The sequence below is a fragment of the Limulus polyphemus genome, unplaced genomic scaffold, assembly GCF_000517525.1.
Source record: "Limulus polyphemus unplaced genomic scaffold, Limulus_polyphemus-2.1.2 Scaffold1722, whole genome shotgun sequence".
Taxonomy (NCBI): Eukaryota; Metazoa; Arthropoda; class Merostomata; order Xiphosura; family Limulidae; genus Limulus; species Limulus polyphemus.
This window is the reverse complement of record NW_013667332.1, coordinates 6,973-25,283: the sequence shown is the minus strand read 5'-3', so window position 1 is coordinate 25,283 and position 18,311 is coordinate 6,973. Positions and strand designations below refer to the sequence as shown.

Sequence of the window (18,311 nt, the reverse complement as noted above, 5' to 3'; positions counted from 1 at the left end):
GTGCAATCAACCTCTGTATTATACGGAGAATGTCTACATCAGTCATTTGTGTTTGAACGTCTCATTATAAGTATGTAGAAATTAATTCTAAGGTTTATATAGTGTATTCAAAGTAGATGTTACACGAGTAAAGAAACAAATCTTACTTTTATATTAAATCATGGAAGCATATGCAATGTTGGCGTTATGAAAATTACTTCGTCAAACATTCATTCCTCTGTGATTTCCTCCGTCTTCCTTCCCTTATGGCTCAAAAGTTCACTTTTTCTTTGTCATAAAAAATGTCCACAACTACTAAAAGACACACCTGATTCCACACCTTGCTTGCTGATATCTAGGAAAAAAAAGATATCAGCTTTAAAATGAATAATACAGAGAGACTTTTGGGTTTTTACAGTAAAATAAAGGTGGTATGCTATAAACTGTTCATACTTAAGAAATCACTGTTTAGTTTTAGATTTTAAAAGTGTTTACAAGATCGATTGAATAGGAATAAAAGAGGGTATGTTTGCTTTTCATAACTTTCTTTCTATCCTATATGTACTAGAGGCAACCCGCAGTGCCCACTGTCTCCGCTAATACTGCCCCCTAAAAAAAGTCTTATCTTACGATGCTTGGAAAGTGCTCTTTTTTGTCAAAGATCCTCTGCACGTTACTGGATTTTCGATGCTGGACCTGCACGAGAGTTAGTTGTAAATACCAAGTATAACTTATCAAAAACAACACTGATATGCTACTAAGTTCCTGAACTCGAAAGTTTCTATAAAAAGCGTCCTTAATCTAAAACGTTGATAATTTTAGAATCATTGTAATGAACAAGGAAAAAAGAAGCTTTATGTTCCTGAGAGATTTTCTAAGAAACATAGTTTATCATTCTAGACTCTAAAGAACTAGATCTTGATCAGAATTTGTTTGATAAAATAACGTGCTGTAATTATTCTATTCAAATATTAGCATATATATTTTCTGTTGTTCAGGATAATATATCGTTTTCTAAACAATGAATGGCTTAACTCCCTCCTCCTCCTTAATGCTTGCCTCGCTTAAACAGGCATCAACTGTGGTTCATAACAATCATTTGTACTGTTTGTGAGGCAAACGAAAGGCACCTGACGTCATAGAGATCGATATTTCCGTTTGTACAAAGCATGTTTCCGGCAACAAATGAACTGTCACACGACAAGCAAGTGTAACCTTAATGTTGCCCTGGTCTTATATCGTTGATTTTTATTCTAAATGAATATCCACATAACGTTGGGAACTGGAGAACCTCGGTGAAAATATAAGAAAATTGTTTAAGAATGAATTTCACTTGAGTAGGTAATCTCGAGTAATTCGAGTCATAGCATGAAGTTAAAATTATCAGATCAACTTTCTAATAAATTACATAAATACGAACGATAAATTACATATCTTGCTAAAAATCAACTGCACATTATGATTTTCCTCAAAATAATTTTTTTAAAAAATGAATGAATAATTTAAGAAAAATACATTTAAAAATATAAAATAAAACAGTAAGTAAGATATTCAAGCAAATATTTAGGTGACATTTCTCGCTTCAGGTTTATAACTCAAAGTTACTCGGAGGCTCAGCGATGAAATTCAGGTTTATAACTAAACGTTACTTGGAGCCCAGCAGTAAGCTTCAGGTTTATAACGATAGAATTCGGAATTCCATCACAGCGGTGAAAACAGCTCAGATAGCCTAATGAGTAGTTTTCTGCTAAAACCAACAAAAACAACATAATATAAAATATTAACAAAATATGTGGCTTGTTGATCTATCCCATCTGAATTTAAAAAATTCATATCTGTTCCTGATTATTTAAATAATTATCGAGCATTCTATAACACTCTCTTAAATTTAACGACAGGCAACTCATTTCAAAGGCGGCCAGGAGGTTAGATCACTCGACTCGCAATCTGTGGGTCGCGGGTTCGGATCCCCATCCCACCAAACATGCTCGCCGTGGAGGTGTTATAATGTACCGGTCAATCCCACTATTCGTTGGTAAAAGTGTAGCCCAAGAGTTGGCAGTGGGTGGGATGCCTTCCCTTTAGTCTTACACTGCTAAATTAGGAACGGCTAGAGCAGATAGCCCTCGTGTAACTTTGTGCGAATTTCCAAACAAACCAAATCCTTAACATCAACAACTACTTCTTAACCACATTAGCCTGAAAAAGTATTAACTGATAGAATTAGATAGGAGTAAAACGTAAAGAATAAATGTAGTATTGAGGGTGCTACTACAGATTTTTTTAGTTAATTAATTTTTTCTAATTTATCAACCTTTATAATGGTAGCGGAAGCTACTGAAACATGTGATCATTCCTATTTTTTTTCAAGTTTTTGTATAATGTAAACATTGTTTTGTCTATATTTTAAAATAAAGTTTAAATATAGCATCCAGCTAGAACTTTTTCCCCAGGTTTCTTGCATAAATAACTTGCACTTTGTATAGAAATAAAGAATAGCAGCTATAATTACTTATCAACAAGTAATAAATGGCACTCCAGGTTATGGTACAAAGTTAAAAAGAAACAGTAACCAGAAAACTTAGATAACAGCAATCGGCTTTCTTACTAGATAATAATATAGTACATAATTACTATACTAGACTAACTATAAATAACACGTTTATGAACAATGTTATCTGTTCACTCAACCTGTTATTCTTAACGATTATTCTTGTATTTTTAGACAATTAAATTTACTAACTGAATTTCGTAGGTTAGTTAATATAATTAATTTATGTCCATTAATTACTACTAACAAAACAAATTATTGAAGGTCTTGCTCTTCCCAAAAAGCTCAGCTTGTAAAGGTCAGAAATGTAAACAAATATTACATCTTTGTTGCGATTTCTCGAGCAATATTTACATTTATTACTGGATAAGGTCACATGACCTAGCTAAGAAGAAATAAATATGAAGCTTATGTTTTGTTTGTTTGTTTTTGAATTTCGCGCAAAGGTACACGAGGGCTATCTGCGCTAGCCGTTCCTAATTTAACAGTGTAAGACTAGAGGAAAGGCAGCTAATCATCACCACCCACCGCCAATTCTTAGGCTACTCTTTTACCAACGAATAATGGGATTGGCCGTCAAATTATAACGCTCCACGGCTGAAAGGGCGAGCATGTTTGACGAACCCGCGACCCTCAGATTGCGAATCGAGCGTCCTAACCACCTGGCCATGCCGGGCCCTTACGTTTTGTAAGTTCACTTCTGATGATGACGTGATAAACGTCGAAACATGTAGTCCACATTTTAAAAATGTTTTTACATGTGTATCGATTTTAACGTTGCTTGTAATTTGTTTATTATTTTATGCATAATAATATATCTTACTGCGAAACTTTGTAGGAAAAGCGTTTCTGATTTCTCATTGATATACCATTTTTTTAATCATTTTTTAAAAACTTTCAGTGCTGACAGAAGAATGGAACCACTTCCGGTGAAAACGACAAACTTCAAATAATTGTTTATTTATTCTACCGGACGTTTCGACTTATGCCTTTTTCAAGGGTCTATGAACTTCACAAGTTATAAAACTGATTTTAAATTACAGTAACCCTAAAGAATATGTCGGGTGGAATAAATAAACGTTAATCTAAAGTTGTTTGTCGACTTCGTTAAAAATGATATTTGTATACCATTTTGTCATTGCATTAACAACCACTTGTATATTGAGACCCTCAGATATTCGGTGTCAGAAGAAAACCTGTTCAGGCACTTACTAGGAACTAGGAAGCTTGATGTTTTTATTATACCAAAATAAATTAATTGTTTTACAGAAATTTCTAAAAGCAACAAAAATATCTAGTTTAATAAACGCTAATAAAGCATAAATTATCTATCAAAAATTTATTAACCAAATCCAGTTTTATTTATATTATTTAAAAACTGAGGTGGAATTCCTTTTAAACTTTTGTCAATAAAGCTGTGATTGGGGTTGACTCCAATCTATATAATGGAGAAACCACATATATTAGACTATCTTACATCATACCAGTTTAACCATTTATTGATCTCTCATCATTAGAATTTCAGAGAGGAGTATAAGATAATTTTTGTTCGTATGCTAACACACTTCAACAAGTAGCATTTACCATTCTAACAAGTATAATGTCCACGATGGGTTATAGGAAGCGTTTTCATTATAAATCATGAAAATTTTAAACACATCTTCGTTTAATTCAGCTCTTATAATGCCTAGACTGGAGTATACCTATAGTGCAAACTTAAAATATAGCATTCTTCATTTTATATCTTATAATGTTCAGACTGGAGTATACCTATCGTGCAAACTTAAAATATAGCATTCTTCATTTTATATCTTATAATGTTCAGACTGGAGTATACCTATCGTGCAAACTTAAAATATAGCATTCTTCATTCTATATCTTATAATGCCTAGACTGGAGTATACCTATCGTGCAAACTTAAAATATAGTATTCTTCATTCTATATCTTATAATGTTCAGACTGGAGTATACCTATCGTGCAAACTTAAAATATAGCATTCTTCATTCTATATCTTAAAATGTTCAGACTGAAGTATAGACTCTGTTATTTATCATACAAACCTTAAAAGCCTTATATTAAACTTTATCATACTGTTTCATCATACAGCGCATGAATCTTGATATGCACTGTCACAACCCTTTCTAGATCCAGGATTGGATACATAGTAATTTTGAATAACTGTATTATAAAGTCTAAGTTGTAGGGCTCTTGTTCATCCTCAGCATAAATGTCAATCCTTAACATTGAATATATTTTTCTTTTCAGTTATGAAAAGTTGTGTGTTCATATTTCACAATTATTGCAGAAGGAGCGACATACGCCAGAGTTTGAAAACTTGACAAGAATCTCTCTGTATCCATTTTTATTAAGTTCTCTTGCGTTATAAATCACCTTATTACTTCACGCATAACAGAAACAGGTTTTCTATTCGAAGTAAAACACAAAATTAAATTGTTACTCTTAGGACAACTACTATAACATGCTTTCAATTTTATATTTACATACAAAAGATTTAAGAATATCTTATCTGAAATTTCTTCTGTAGTTTTCTTTGAAGAGTATATGCCAGTGACACGTCGAACGTTAGCGTTAGTCTTACAACATCAAAACAGAAGGAAATTGCACAGAGAATGTTGAAAGGATCTGAAAGTGCCTAATTCGGAGTGACTCTGGTAGAGGAAAATTTGTAGGACTAATATCAAAAAGTAGCTTAGGTAAAATTGACGACATTTCGAAAGCCTATCGTCTTAAGTGTTCAGGTCAGCTTGCACTTGTTTGTTTATCCGTGGCAGATATTGTGAAAGGGTACTCCACGGGTGGTCAGAGATGAGCTGCCCCTCTTCACCCTAGTCAACTTGCACTCATGATCATCACCATTCCATGTTAAGTACTTAAGTTTAGAAAAGACAGGTGTGTTCAAAAATCGATCGATCTCTCTTCGCCCTATTCGTGGTTTAATGAACTATTATAAATAATACATGGGAGAAAAAAAATTATTAATACTTAATTTTTGACTGGCTTGATTTTTGCTTCATCGAGACATCCGCTCCATAGGAAGAGAGGAAGAAAGCCGAATAAGCCCGAGCGCCATCGTGATGTGTGAATTGTGTGTTTGGTGTTGTATCTTCACTGTTAGTTAACTCTAAGTAGACTCTCTTCAAAAAATTATAAAATAGAATAAAAAAGAAGATTAAGTAAGAGAATACATTAGTTAATTAGATAGGAAATAAATAAATAGATAAAATAAAATAAAAAATCGAAGGATCCAATATCCAAGAATTTGTGGTGGGAAGAAAACGGGAGTACCCCGAGAAAAGACCACTTTCACTGTTTGGACAACAAATGTTCTACCTGACAAGTACCTAAACTGTGAAGCTGAAATGGAAGAAGAATGTTATCATTAAACGTATTTTAAATGCCAGTGAATTAATAAGGCTTGATGGTGAAACAACTGATGATTTGACTACAAGATGCTGATTTCCAGGCTTGAGTCTCTATTTAATGTTTCTTGTTCTCCTGAATTTATCTGAGTCCATGTGTCTGTAATTTTCTTACTTTATTTTATGTCCCAACAACATGGCATTTTGTGCAGGAAAGAAATGTATGTTGTTTTCATCAATTTTGCGTAGTCTTTATGTTCTTTATTTTTGCCCCAGAATGCCTTTCAGTTTCTCCAGTGTAGATCTGTTTACAGCAACAATGTATTTCATAAATGACGTTTTTCTGGGTTTTTTGCAAATTGTCCTTGACAGTGATAGATTTGAGTGCTCTGTAACACTGAGAATGATTACAGCCTACAGTTCCTTGACATTTTCATCAGCTGACAGAATGACAAAGTCATTATAATCGTTCACCGAAAACCATCTCATCGTGAAAGGAATTAAGAACTTCAGTCTTACCATCCACCTTCTGATAAATATAGAATTATTCCTTGCTTGAATAACAGAGTTGGAAACGCCTACGATGAAAACACCATCAAAACCGAACGCCGACACATTATGGTGTTTTAAACAAAACGGATACCCTTCTAGTTTCATCACTAATAGCATGAAGAACATTAAGCTACCAAGTGAAACAGAACACAAGAAAAAAGAAAATCCAACACAATTTACCTCTCGTATGTGCACTCTGAACCAGGCAGTTGCTACACATTTCACCTTTGTTTGTTCATCATGGATACTTTTTCTAAATCATCTATAAAATAATAAAAGGTTTTGCTAGTTTTATCGCAATCTTACACAATAGACTATCTGCACTCTGTTCACCACAGGGAATATAATAAAAGAAAACTATTTCCATGACAACACAGATTTTGTACTGCTTAAATCTGCTTCCTTGTAATTAATGACTTTATCACAAAGTAGACTCTGTTGTCGTTATGTCTGCTGAAGGAATTATTTTGAAAACCTCTTATAAAATTGTTTCTCAACAGTCATAAAATGATATCACGTAATAAAATAATTTACCAATTAAAAATACTTATCACGACTATCAAAATAATTACCAAAAAAAGTCATCACTATCAACAGCATAATAAAGAACAAGAAGTGTCAACATCGAGAGCAGCTTCGTTTATTGGCCTACACATATTGTATAACATTGAATAACAATACTCAGTTTTTGTCTGTCCTGAAATTTGTACACACCTTACTATCTAAATGCGTATGCACTTCATTTCAACGGATGTAAACAAAAGGCGGATGTTAATATACTTTATTAGACATTTTGTACAATAACGTATTACAATTTTATCAAATTTTTTATAAAGGTCTAACGTTAGGTCGTAGAATAACATTATAACTTTATTTATTGATAGTATTTAGTACGGTAAAGTTTACACTAACTAAACTAAAGAAGAAAACGTCCACAAGTTATAGTGTAAATGTATCTCTTTTATCATATGCAGGCCATATTTAATAAATGGTTAACCAATGCTAGGCCTAAGAAAAGTGAACTTAGAGATTTTGGTGTCTGCGATTAATATTGTTACGACAGCGGGGGTCACGTGACGCTAGTTACACGTCCTATTCTCGAACGTTCACGTCCCTTCCTGTAGTCTCGAGAGGTTACTAGATATGCGGTATTCTTGTATATATAAGACCGGTAAGAAGTGACGGCAACATTGTAATGTAACGTAATGTGTAATTGAACTGCAGATAGAGATAGATACGGACAGTTGAGTCGAGCACGTGAGACGTTGGTTGTGGATTACAGCGTTTGTTATAGGCGACTGTGGAAATTAAGTGTATTGCAAAGTTGTATTCAGAAAGAATAAACCAGTTTTATTTAAGACAGGACTTGTATCGGTAAAGTTTCTTCGGAAAGAATTTTTACGGAAAATTAACTAACGACCAGAAACGTAACAGTATTATTTTGTATTATTCTAGAAATCCTGTATTTAAAGAAGTACTTTTGCAATAAAGGTAATTATTTGAAAAATAATTGCAAAAGTTATGGGGTTCTCTGCTAGTTTTGAGTAATTTTATGTTTTTGTTTATTTGAACGTTCACTATAAAGAAATGTTAAAAACACTGCGGAAATCACTCGCTAAGTACATAGGGGACCAATATTTAGTGAAATAAGTTCAGCTCTGATTATATTTTTGTGTGTGACCCATATCTTATTAGGGTTCTGTAACCAGCAAAGTCATGTGTCCACGGGTAATTTATAGTATAAATATTTTTGAAAAAAAAACATTTAAAAAAGCTGATGAATGAAACTCATCGGTAATTCTATGGTTAACTCATAATAATGGTTATCAACATTGTTTTTTTATAACATTGTTACTGTCATCAAAAACAATAAATTAGTTGAATTCATTGTCAATATTCACACATTGAAAACTGTCATCGACAGCAGAATAATCAACTTAATACAGTTATTCGGGTCAATCATATATTTCTTAAATAATTCATATAATTATTTGTATCATACTAAAGTACCTCTTTTAATCTACTTTGCTAAATTATCAGGGTTACAGTGAATCCTTTCTTTTTTACTTTCTTATATTAGTTATTTGGATCCTGCTGAATCTTACTATTTGGTTAGCTTGTAAATTTATTTAGATCAGACAGAATTCCTAATTCATCACGTTTTTTACTCTTATATGGATTGCCATTTTTATGATCATTTCGTACAGTTAGAATAATCACACTAAATTTTTTCTTATGTTTAATTCTTTTAGCTATTTAGGTCAAATTAAATCTTTTTCTGGTTTATTTTAGAGCAAAGTCAAATTAGTCTACTTGCTGTAGCCACAGCGATTTTAGCGTTGTAATTCTATAAGTTTACCCCTGTCCCATTGGGGGACATTTCAATTTCATTTGTTTTTACACATGTTTGCTTCATATTTAATTATTTTTTTGCAATTACTTTGTGCAAGTATTTTGGTCATATTTCCTCTATGTTTTCGTGTTGCGTTTATATTTAATTAAATTATACTAAATCCTTTACTTTATTACTTTTGACAATTATTTTGATTAAACTTGGTCACTAATTTTTAATTATCATACAAAGCTACTTTATCCCTACTTAAAACGTTTTTTTAAATACGCACAAGTGTTTAGATTGTTGAATCATTCTTAATTACTTTTTAAAGTCATGTTCAACTCTTTCAGTATTTTATAATTTCTATAATTATTTCAACCATACTGAATTACACTCCTGTAATTAATTTGTACTGTTACTTGAGTTACAGCGAATCCCTTCTTGTCCATTACCTTCTACAAATATTTGAATCTTACTGAACCCTTTTACTACTTTTACAGTTAAGTAACCCTTTTACTACTTTTACAGTTAGGTAACCCTTTTACTACTTTCCAGTTAAATAACCCTTTTACTACTTTCCAGTTAAATAACCCTTTTACTACTTTTCTAGTTAAGTAACTGGAATTTTAGTACTTTTCCAGTTAAGTAACCCTTTTACAACTGTTCTAGTTACGTATACTATAGTGAAGACATTCTTCTTCGTTCGTAAAATTACTTGACCCATACTGAATTCCTTGCTTTTATTCAAAAGTCCAATTATTTGAATCACAATGAGTCTGTTTTGTTTTCTACAATAGCTTTTCATTGTGTAATATTGTGGATCATGGTGTACTTTTGTTTTTAAATACTATTAAAAAGTTTAACCACACAAATAATTTTAGCTGTGGAGTATTCAAACAACGAGCATTCTTCATAACAGTTACCATGGTATAAACATTTTGTGCATATAAAACATTTCAAGATATTTGTTTGTCTGTTTCAGATGTTCAAGCAGAGCTAATTTTGAATTGCTAAAATAGAGGGAAGATGGCTAATTAATAGCATCCACCGCCAACTCTTGGACTACTCTAATTGAAAAGTGGGATTTGACCGTCACACTTATAATGCACCCTCGGTTTCAAAGTGCTTAGCGCGATTTTCTGGCAATGGTCTGCGAGCCATTACCTTCAAATTCACAGTGTAGCACAATAACCACTCGGACATGCCTTGCACTTCATAATTTTAAGTTGGCTATAAAGATAGAGAATCATAACTTTAGCAAAAATATTATATGAAGTTATCAATATACAGAAAAAGGAGCGCCGTTATAAACATTTTTGTTCACTCAGTTACTCAAAATGACATAAAAATTATATATTTTTTGTGAAATTAAAATAAAAAAATTTAAAATGTAAGAATCTGCAAGGAACCTGATATAAAATAAATCCTCGATCTTCAATGATTTAGTTTTTATGGGTGAGCACATTTTGATGTTTTCTTCTAGCAAACGTGTATTGTTTTGTGTACCACGTAAAACAAAATGTTTTAATCATGCTGAGCTTTATTATATATGCTTAGTTTAGAGAATAAATTTTCATTCGAAAATCTAATAACGCTAAAATCCGGAGTTCGGTTCCCTGTGGTGGAAAAAGTACAGGTAGCTTATTGTGTAGCTTTGCGCTAAAACAATGTAACAAAAACGAAACTATTTTAACTTATACATACTTATATCAAGCAGATATTAGTAATAGTTGACTAATTCATACGACTGAACTAGTACATCACAACTGATGCTCACCTGAGGTTGTCGTGCCAAGTGAAACAAATATCTAAAATATATAATTATAAGAGAAAACGTGATTGATATTCCACTAGTTATATTTATAGTCCCCTCCGTCTTTAATACAATCTTAAACTGAGGGTTATATTTGAGAACGTTTTCATCAAAATGAAGCGCAGAACATGACTCGAAAGCATGGTCTTCTTTTAGCTTGATTTTTGCCTTAACGATGACTGCATGTACATTGCATAAACTACATTTAATGGTTTTGTCAAAACAAGGACTTTTATACACTTGTGCTTATATATTTCTACTTGTTCCTATATTATATGTATTTAAGTATATGTAGTAATTTAATTATCTCTTTTAGACCTGTTATATTACACTATTCTTAATTTCCAAATTACACTTTAAGTTACTGGGTTATAAGTTGATACACACAGCTATAAAATTATATATATATTTTAATATTTCGATAATGTGAAACAGTAAGAAAACTTGGTATGTACAAATTGACATTTAAAGATTTGGTATGGTTATTCTAGATGTCAGAAAATGCTTGTAACTGAGCCTGACAAACTTAGAACAGGATCTTGTCATTCGTTCTCCAACAATTTATTTAACCTGTGACGCTATCGCTGGATGATGATGAACTACGTGAGTATTTTGATGAACAGGAAAATGTTTCACGTTGTAGCTTCGCTGTAGTGCAATTCGAGAGGTTCATAAATGACAAGACTGTATAAAAGCGTGTGTATGTATTCACCTTTTTATTAGCAGAAAGAGAGAAAAAACAATGCAAGACTTAAGTCGAGGAGTAATTATAAGCAGTTTGAAGAGGGAATTATTTGAAATGATGACTGATTTCTAAATGTTTCTGTTCCTTTGTATAGTATTTCAGAAAATACTTTCATGAATTTCAAGAAAGCTGTAATTTTATGAAGACTGAAGTTAAAAACACTCTGTGTAAAAGCAGAAGAATGATGAACCTCTCAATTAACATTATAAACACCATCTATGATTAATATTTCCGCCCCTAGTGGCACAGCTGCATATCTGAGGACTTACAACGCTAGAAACCGGGTTTCGATACCAGTGGTGGGCAGAGCACAAATAGTCCATTGTGTAGCTTTGTGCTTAACTTCAAACAAACAAACAATTAATATTTCCATATTTCGAGACCTGTATCCGAACTATCCATCGACATTTCGTTATTCTAGAAGACTTCAAAATACATGAAAAATACTTCTTTTGTTGGACCACTTATTGTGCAACTTTATGCTTAATGACAAATAAACAATAAAAGATACTCTATAATGTTCATAATGATTTATTAATATAAATTTAGTATGGTCCTTCTTAGATATATGTCTTTATTCCACACTTTGAGATTTTTTGAATTTATAGCCTTCATTATTTTCTAATTAGTTTGTTTTGTATTTCTTACATCAACAGTGATGTTATCGAATTTCCCAGGAATTTTGTTTCTGCGTTTAGAATTGTATTTTCACATTTTCACCCACGTTTTATGTATATCTTTCCGTGTCACAGCTCTGTGAATGAGTCTCAATAACTGCTTCTAAAACAACTCTAACAAAAAGTCTTGTTCGCCACTCATTTCTTTATTTCATACAACCTCGAGAATGAATATTATTTATCAAATATACTTCCTCTCGTGGACTTTAAAAACGAGCTTTAACTTTCTGCTATATAACTTTAAAATCAACTCCGAGTACGAGTCTTGCCCAACACCTACACTAGTTCTACTTCTAGTACAACTATCTAAAACATGTTTGTGTTTTCTGAACAGTTGCTTATTTGTATATACAGAAATATAACCATAAAACAGTTTTAGTTTGCCTGCTGACCACCTATCTTTATATTTGAAAAAATAAACAAACTGTAAAATGATTTACCAAACAAATCTAACAGAAAAGACTTAAAGAGCGTCTTACACTGTACTTGATGGTCGTAGACTGTTATTTGTAAACTAAATACTCCAAGCTACGGCACGTCGCTCAAGCCTCGTCAGCGTAGCACTTCAATGTGTGTTAGGTGGCAATCCAAGATGTGTGAACAGGAAAAGAAGTAACTAATGCTTTTTCCGAGGATATTATCAAAACGTTGTTCCTATAAAACAATAGATTTTAGTACCTGTTCTTCTTTGGAATACAGGTTTGACCAGTGGACACACTTTCAGTACATCCACCACTTTCTAGCTCGATAAGAAGAGTTGTTATATGTGCCATGCTCCGGCTTCCCCTTTCCACTTGCATAGTAGAAAGACCTTCCAATCGATATGTTGTCTCGGTAACTTGCCAACTCGCCTGCATTCTACTGCTAGGACTCCAAACTGTTGCTAACAAGGTGATGCAGTCTTTATTTACCCTGAGGCTGGCGTTCGTCTTGTTTTCTATGTCACTGCGTTTATATTCTCCTTATTTGTTATTCGATTAAGAAGACTACAGAATACTTATATTATTATTTTTCGTTTCCTAACGATAAGAAACACCTACTCGTGATAAAGAGCAAACAAAAAACTAAAGATAAATAAAAATGAAGAGATCGAATGTCGGCGACAACAGCAAAAACATACAAAAAAGGGATAAATTTGTCGATACATCAATTTGATTCAATCATAAAATCGGTAACAGTTAGTTGTTTCTAGGACGTTTAATAGAGAATTGAATAATTAAGTCAGAATGATCAATAGGTAAGCAAATGAGTGAGTCCGTAATGTCGGTAAATATCTGAATTTTTAAACACAATTGTTAGCAAAAAATCTGAATTAATGAATCATGCCATCCAACGAAATAACAGAAAATTGCGTGACGTTCAGAGGGGGGGGGGGGTCTAAATGATTCCATCAGAAAATTTATAATTATAAGAGAGCAAGAGTAGTCAGCAGAAGGCAGAATGAAGAGGAAAGGAGAGTCGAAGGTAAATATTTATTGAACCAGGATTGTCAGCAGGTTGGTCAATAAACAATAATAGATATAGACAGATGACTGAATGAATAAGTCGGATAGTCAATGGGAAAGTAAAGGAATCGCTAGAAAAAACGTGTAAGGATAATGAATGTGGTTCAGTTTCACTGAAAAAATAACAAATGAGAAAATAAAACAAAAAACAGTAATGTAAAGATTATTTACCAATGAATAAATGAGAGAACGACCCTATAATAAACCATGATATGCTAAGCTGAAGGCAAAAATAGATTTCCAACGATAAAAAGGTAAACTTCAAGCGGCTTTAACTATTAACAGTAATTTATCTTAAATAGATGATAAATGATAGATTCGATTTTGATAAGTTCGTCTGATATTTAACATTGCTCTTAGAAATGAATCGCACAATTCAGGTTTAGTTATATACTTGTTATAATCAATAGAATAATTCAGGTTTAGTTATATAGTTGTTATAATGAATAATATAATTCATGTTTAGTTATATACTTGTTATACTGGATAACATAATTCATGTTTAGTTATACACTTGTTATACTGGATAGCATAATTCCCAATTAGAAATAAATTTCCTATAATGAGTCGTATAATTTAATGTTAGGAATAAGATTATTATAAAGAATCACACAACTCAGGATTAGGTATATCCTTATTATAAAGAATCACATAACTCAGGATGAGCTATATGTTTATTGCAATACTTAATTGTAGGTGCCTTTAAGTACAATAATCAAATTTATTATATAAGCTCATCTCGAAATAGTTATACAATTATTAGAATGAACTAAAGGCTAACGTCAACTATGACTGCTTATACGCTAACTCTATATTCTCTTTGATATAATAATATACTTTACAAAATAAAAATAATTAAGTAATTGAAATATTTAATTTTTGGTAGGTAAATACACTGGGTAAACTCTGCTGACTGAAATAAACGACCTACTACAAAATAAATATAATATCGAAGTTCCGTAGCTCTAATGCCCAAACATAGTTTTGAAACTCAGTTGTGGAACTTTAAAATATCATTTCAACCCTCCAGTATTGTTACTTTATTAATGTGATTTAGATTTTTTACCTAAGCCAATGTTGTGCATCACACCTTAAAATCTGTTGAAAAGGTCACCAGAGTAAAAACGTTATCTTTCAGATTAAGTATTAGAAAGAACTCTGTTTTTTAAATTTTACACAAGATTTTATCGGTTATACAGAGTAAAATTTTTGTATATTTTGTTCACAACGTTTCACCAGGTTTACCTGGCATGGTGATGTGGGAAACAAGAACTAAAACAAATATAATTTAACTTAAAATAAGAGAATCACATGAGTATCTATAACAATACCAATATACAAAACACGTAATTCAATAATTACAAACATAATAAAGTATTTATTAAAGAAGTGTCAAATAATGAAATAAAGCTTTAAAAACTGAGCCTAAGTATTTAAATTTTTTCTATATACAAGAGAAAAAGTGCGATTAAAACAGATATAAATGAACACCTTTGTACTTGTTAAGAATAGGATTTTGTTTTGTTTTTTATTAACAGGGATTATTTTATATTTCTTCTGTTAATATTATTTTCTCTGCTGAGGATTTTGTACTTTAGAAGACTCAAAAGAATGATTGTTCTTAAACACGTGTTCAAAAGCATGAAAAAATAATAGAACTTACAGATTACAAAAACCTGTTATATTGGTGAGTCAAAGATACAGCTTTCGTCTCGTTTATGGGAACTTTAAGATCTCCGTCTCACGTTTTTGAGCACATGTCTAGGATTCCACCTGAGAGTAAACAAATACACATAATCCAGGTTTCAATCTCAATCTAGCCTGCTTTACTCATCTGTTGAAAATCTATTCCTCAACTTTTAGCAAAACATGGAAATGTATGGCTAAACATCAAATTACTGTCCATATATATGAGATATCTCTACAATTGCATTCCTCTCAGTGTAAGTTTCATAACCCACATGGCAGGTGCATTACAAAGGCTGAATGACATGATAAAACACTTGTACAAGCTACATAAAGGTGTGCTTGTGTAATTCAACTTGCCAATCTCGGAAAGCCAGCCTGATGTCCGGAACTAAAAGACATATTCTAGCATGTCCAAACGTTTATCTATCAAAACAATAGAAATTCATCAGTTCATGTCATTCTCTTCACTTGCTATAAGTCCACACAGAACCTTGACATACCACCCTTCTTTCTGACAATATTTATTGGAAAATAGTAAGCTCCTTTTGTTTTATATGGCTGAAGCTATGGCAGACATGGCTTGCCTGCATGCCTTTTGCATCGATTGTGGAATTGGAAAGATATGCATTCTTGAACATCTTATTGGCAGCCAAAATATGCCCCTCATCAACTTACAAATTCATACATACAACTTCAGTACCAAGTATCAGTGCATTAGAGGCAAGAAAGAACATGCAGTCCTGTCTTGGATAATTTAGCAATAATACTTTGACTAAAACATACTTTAGTTGGCAGTTCACATTCTAACAGTAATTATTCCATTGAACATACTTTTCTCCTTGTCAGTGCAGTTAATGATGTTGAGAGGTTAAGTATGGAATGCTGATAATAGGAGGCAAATCCAAAGAATATATTCATTTACTTTTTGGCTAGTTACTGATTCAAGCTCTGAATGGCTGTGAACTTCTCAGTCCCTGTTAATATTATCTCTAACAATAATGGGACCAAATATTTCTACCTAAGTTCACATCAATGCACATTTTCTGGACCTACATTTCTACAGAGGTTGAGTATGTTATACTAAAATGATGTTGGAGCCTCACAACGTCATTACAGTTCATATTGTAATGTCTGGTCATACTATATCTGATAATCATGCAACTTGTCAATAGCTCTACAGTGTGGTTTCCATTGTAGAAGGCTCCAATTTAAAGCTATAATGTCCAAAGCATAGCATTACCCCTGCATGATTCCATAATCCATCTAGTGTATAAGGATGACATTTTCTAACTTCCTGTTATACAATCCAATAACACAGAAATTCATAAGCACTGTATCCAGTTACTTTACCAGCATATCTTTGTATGGGATATCATGAGTATTCATCTCTTTCTCCAGCTGTTTGAGCTATGCAGTGGTTAAATAGATATGCTGTAATGTTTTTGCACATGAAGATCCTTCTTTATTATGTTGCATACTTTTGCCTGGGAGGTGTAGATGGTAGTTTTTTTTTGTCACTGACTTTTGTGTTCATGAATTCTCACTTGTTACAAGATGCCACATTTAGTTTATAATGGCTGGGTACAACTTCTGGTAGGTGCCATTCTGGATTGTATTGGTACTCCAATTTGATCAACATTACTTTGTTTTCCAGTTCTATTAAACATAGGGGATATCCCCATCTTGAAAACGAAATCCCCAATTTTAACACATCTATATGAGCTGAGTATACGAATCTTTTGCATCAGAAAGGGCTGCTAAATACCCTTCCCAAATGCAATCAATTTTCGGAGTCGTTATACTACCAACAAAATGCTAGACAATGTTAAAATGTAGATCGGATACAAGCCATTTCACCTCAATTTTATATCGGCTGTTGCTGTGTGAATAATTGAGTTGCATATTTTAAATCATTTTACTATTACCGACTCAACTACCTGTATCCAGCTTCTTATATGCAATGGAACACCAAAAGCACGTTCCTAGCTGTAGTCTCAAAAGTAGTGCTGAATACAAACACATCATCATCAACAACCATGCAGGGCAAACTCCATTATTTTTTCAAAAGTTGCTAATGCATTGAAGAGTTCGTTTGGGATTATTTATAATAAACATGTATCATTTTGTACACAAGAAAAGCAGTCCTAAATTGAATATTTTATCATGTGTGACCTGTTATTGGCCTGATGTAAAGTCCAGGAAATTGAACCAGCATGAACCTCCCAGGGTATCTTTATAAAAATCATTATGGAAACTTTGGATTTTTTTTCTTTTATATGATCATTGATAAAGACGGCTTACTTTCTGGAATGCCACATGTTCTGTGTCTAGACTCAAATTGTACATATGCATCAGGAGTGCAGGGCACCTTTTAGGTTCCTTGTTTTCATGGTCCAGCAGTTCTGTGAGCACATAAGTTGTCAATTAACTCTCAGACTCACCTTTTAATGGAAAATATCAGTCAAGCTGAAACCTGGCTCCTTTGCTATTATGTGCACTACACTAATCCTAATCATGCCTTTAAATTTTTTCTTGTAACTTATATGTGACATTCATGAATAGTGAAGGGATCTGTAAGTAAGTTACAATCGCAACAACCAAAAGGTCAGATGATTTAACTAGTAGGCAAGTAGCACATGAAGAATGAAAATCTGTGATAGCGAATTGATGGAATACCCACTATCATTGCAAGTAAAATAAGTTAAAGAAGATACAAAGATATTAACGCACAGTCAACCTATCTTTACACAATTAATATATATAAAGAATTTTTGCAGATAGACCTTTGTTCATTAAAATACAAAGATTTTTAGTTGTGCAAATACGTTCACTAAAGAATCAAAGGCCTATGTGTAAACACCATTTGGTCTATACCACACACAACTTTTTTTTTTAAATAACTAATAGAACTAACCTGGAATAACATTGAATAACAACTAAACTGTCCAACAAGCCAGACTAAATACAGAAACAGTCAAAATTCACGGTAAGTGAAACCAGTACAACATTTCTAAGACTCTAATTTCAAATAGCTAATAGTAAGATTCTAAAGACAAATAAAGTCTATAGATGTACATTAATTTA

General features: G+C 32.5%; 1 protein-coding gene across 3 annotated transcripts in view; it reads right to left on the bottom strand.

The window, feature by feature from the left end:
• The window catches only part of LOC106464700 (suppressor of lurcher protein 1-like), a 152,388-nt gene extending 139,542 nt beyond the window's left edge, over positions 1-12,846 (bottom strand). Inside the window, exons 1-3 of one of the 3 annotated variants that reach the window (XM_022392466.1) lie at positions 12,513-12,846; positions 6,644-6,725; positions 147-334 (exon numbers count right to left, since the gene is read on the bottom strand). The gene's annotated coding sequence lies outside the window, so the exon portion shown is untranslated. The remainder of the gene's footprint in view (positions 1-146; positions 335-6,643; positions 6,726-12,512) is intronic. The other 2 variants (XM_022392465.1, XM_022392467.1) reach the window with 2 other exon arrangements.
• Positions 12,847-18,311: the final 5,465 nt, after the last annotated feature.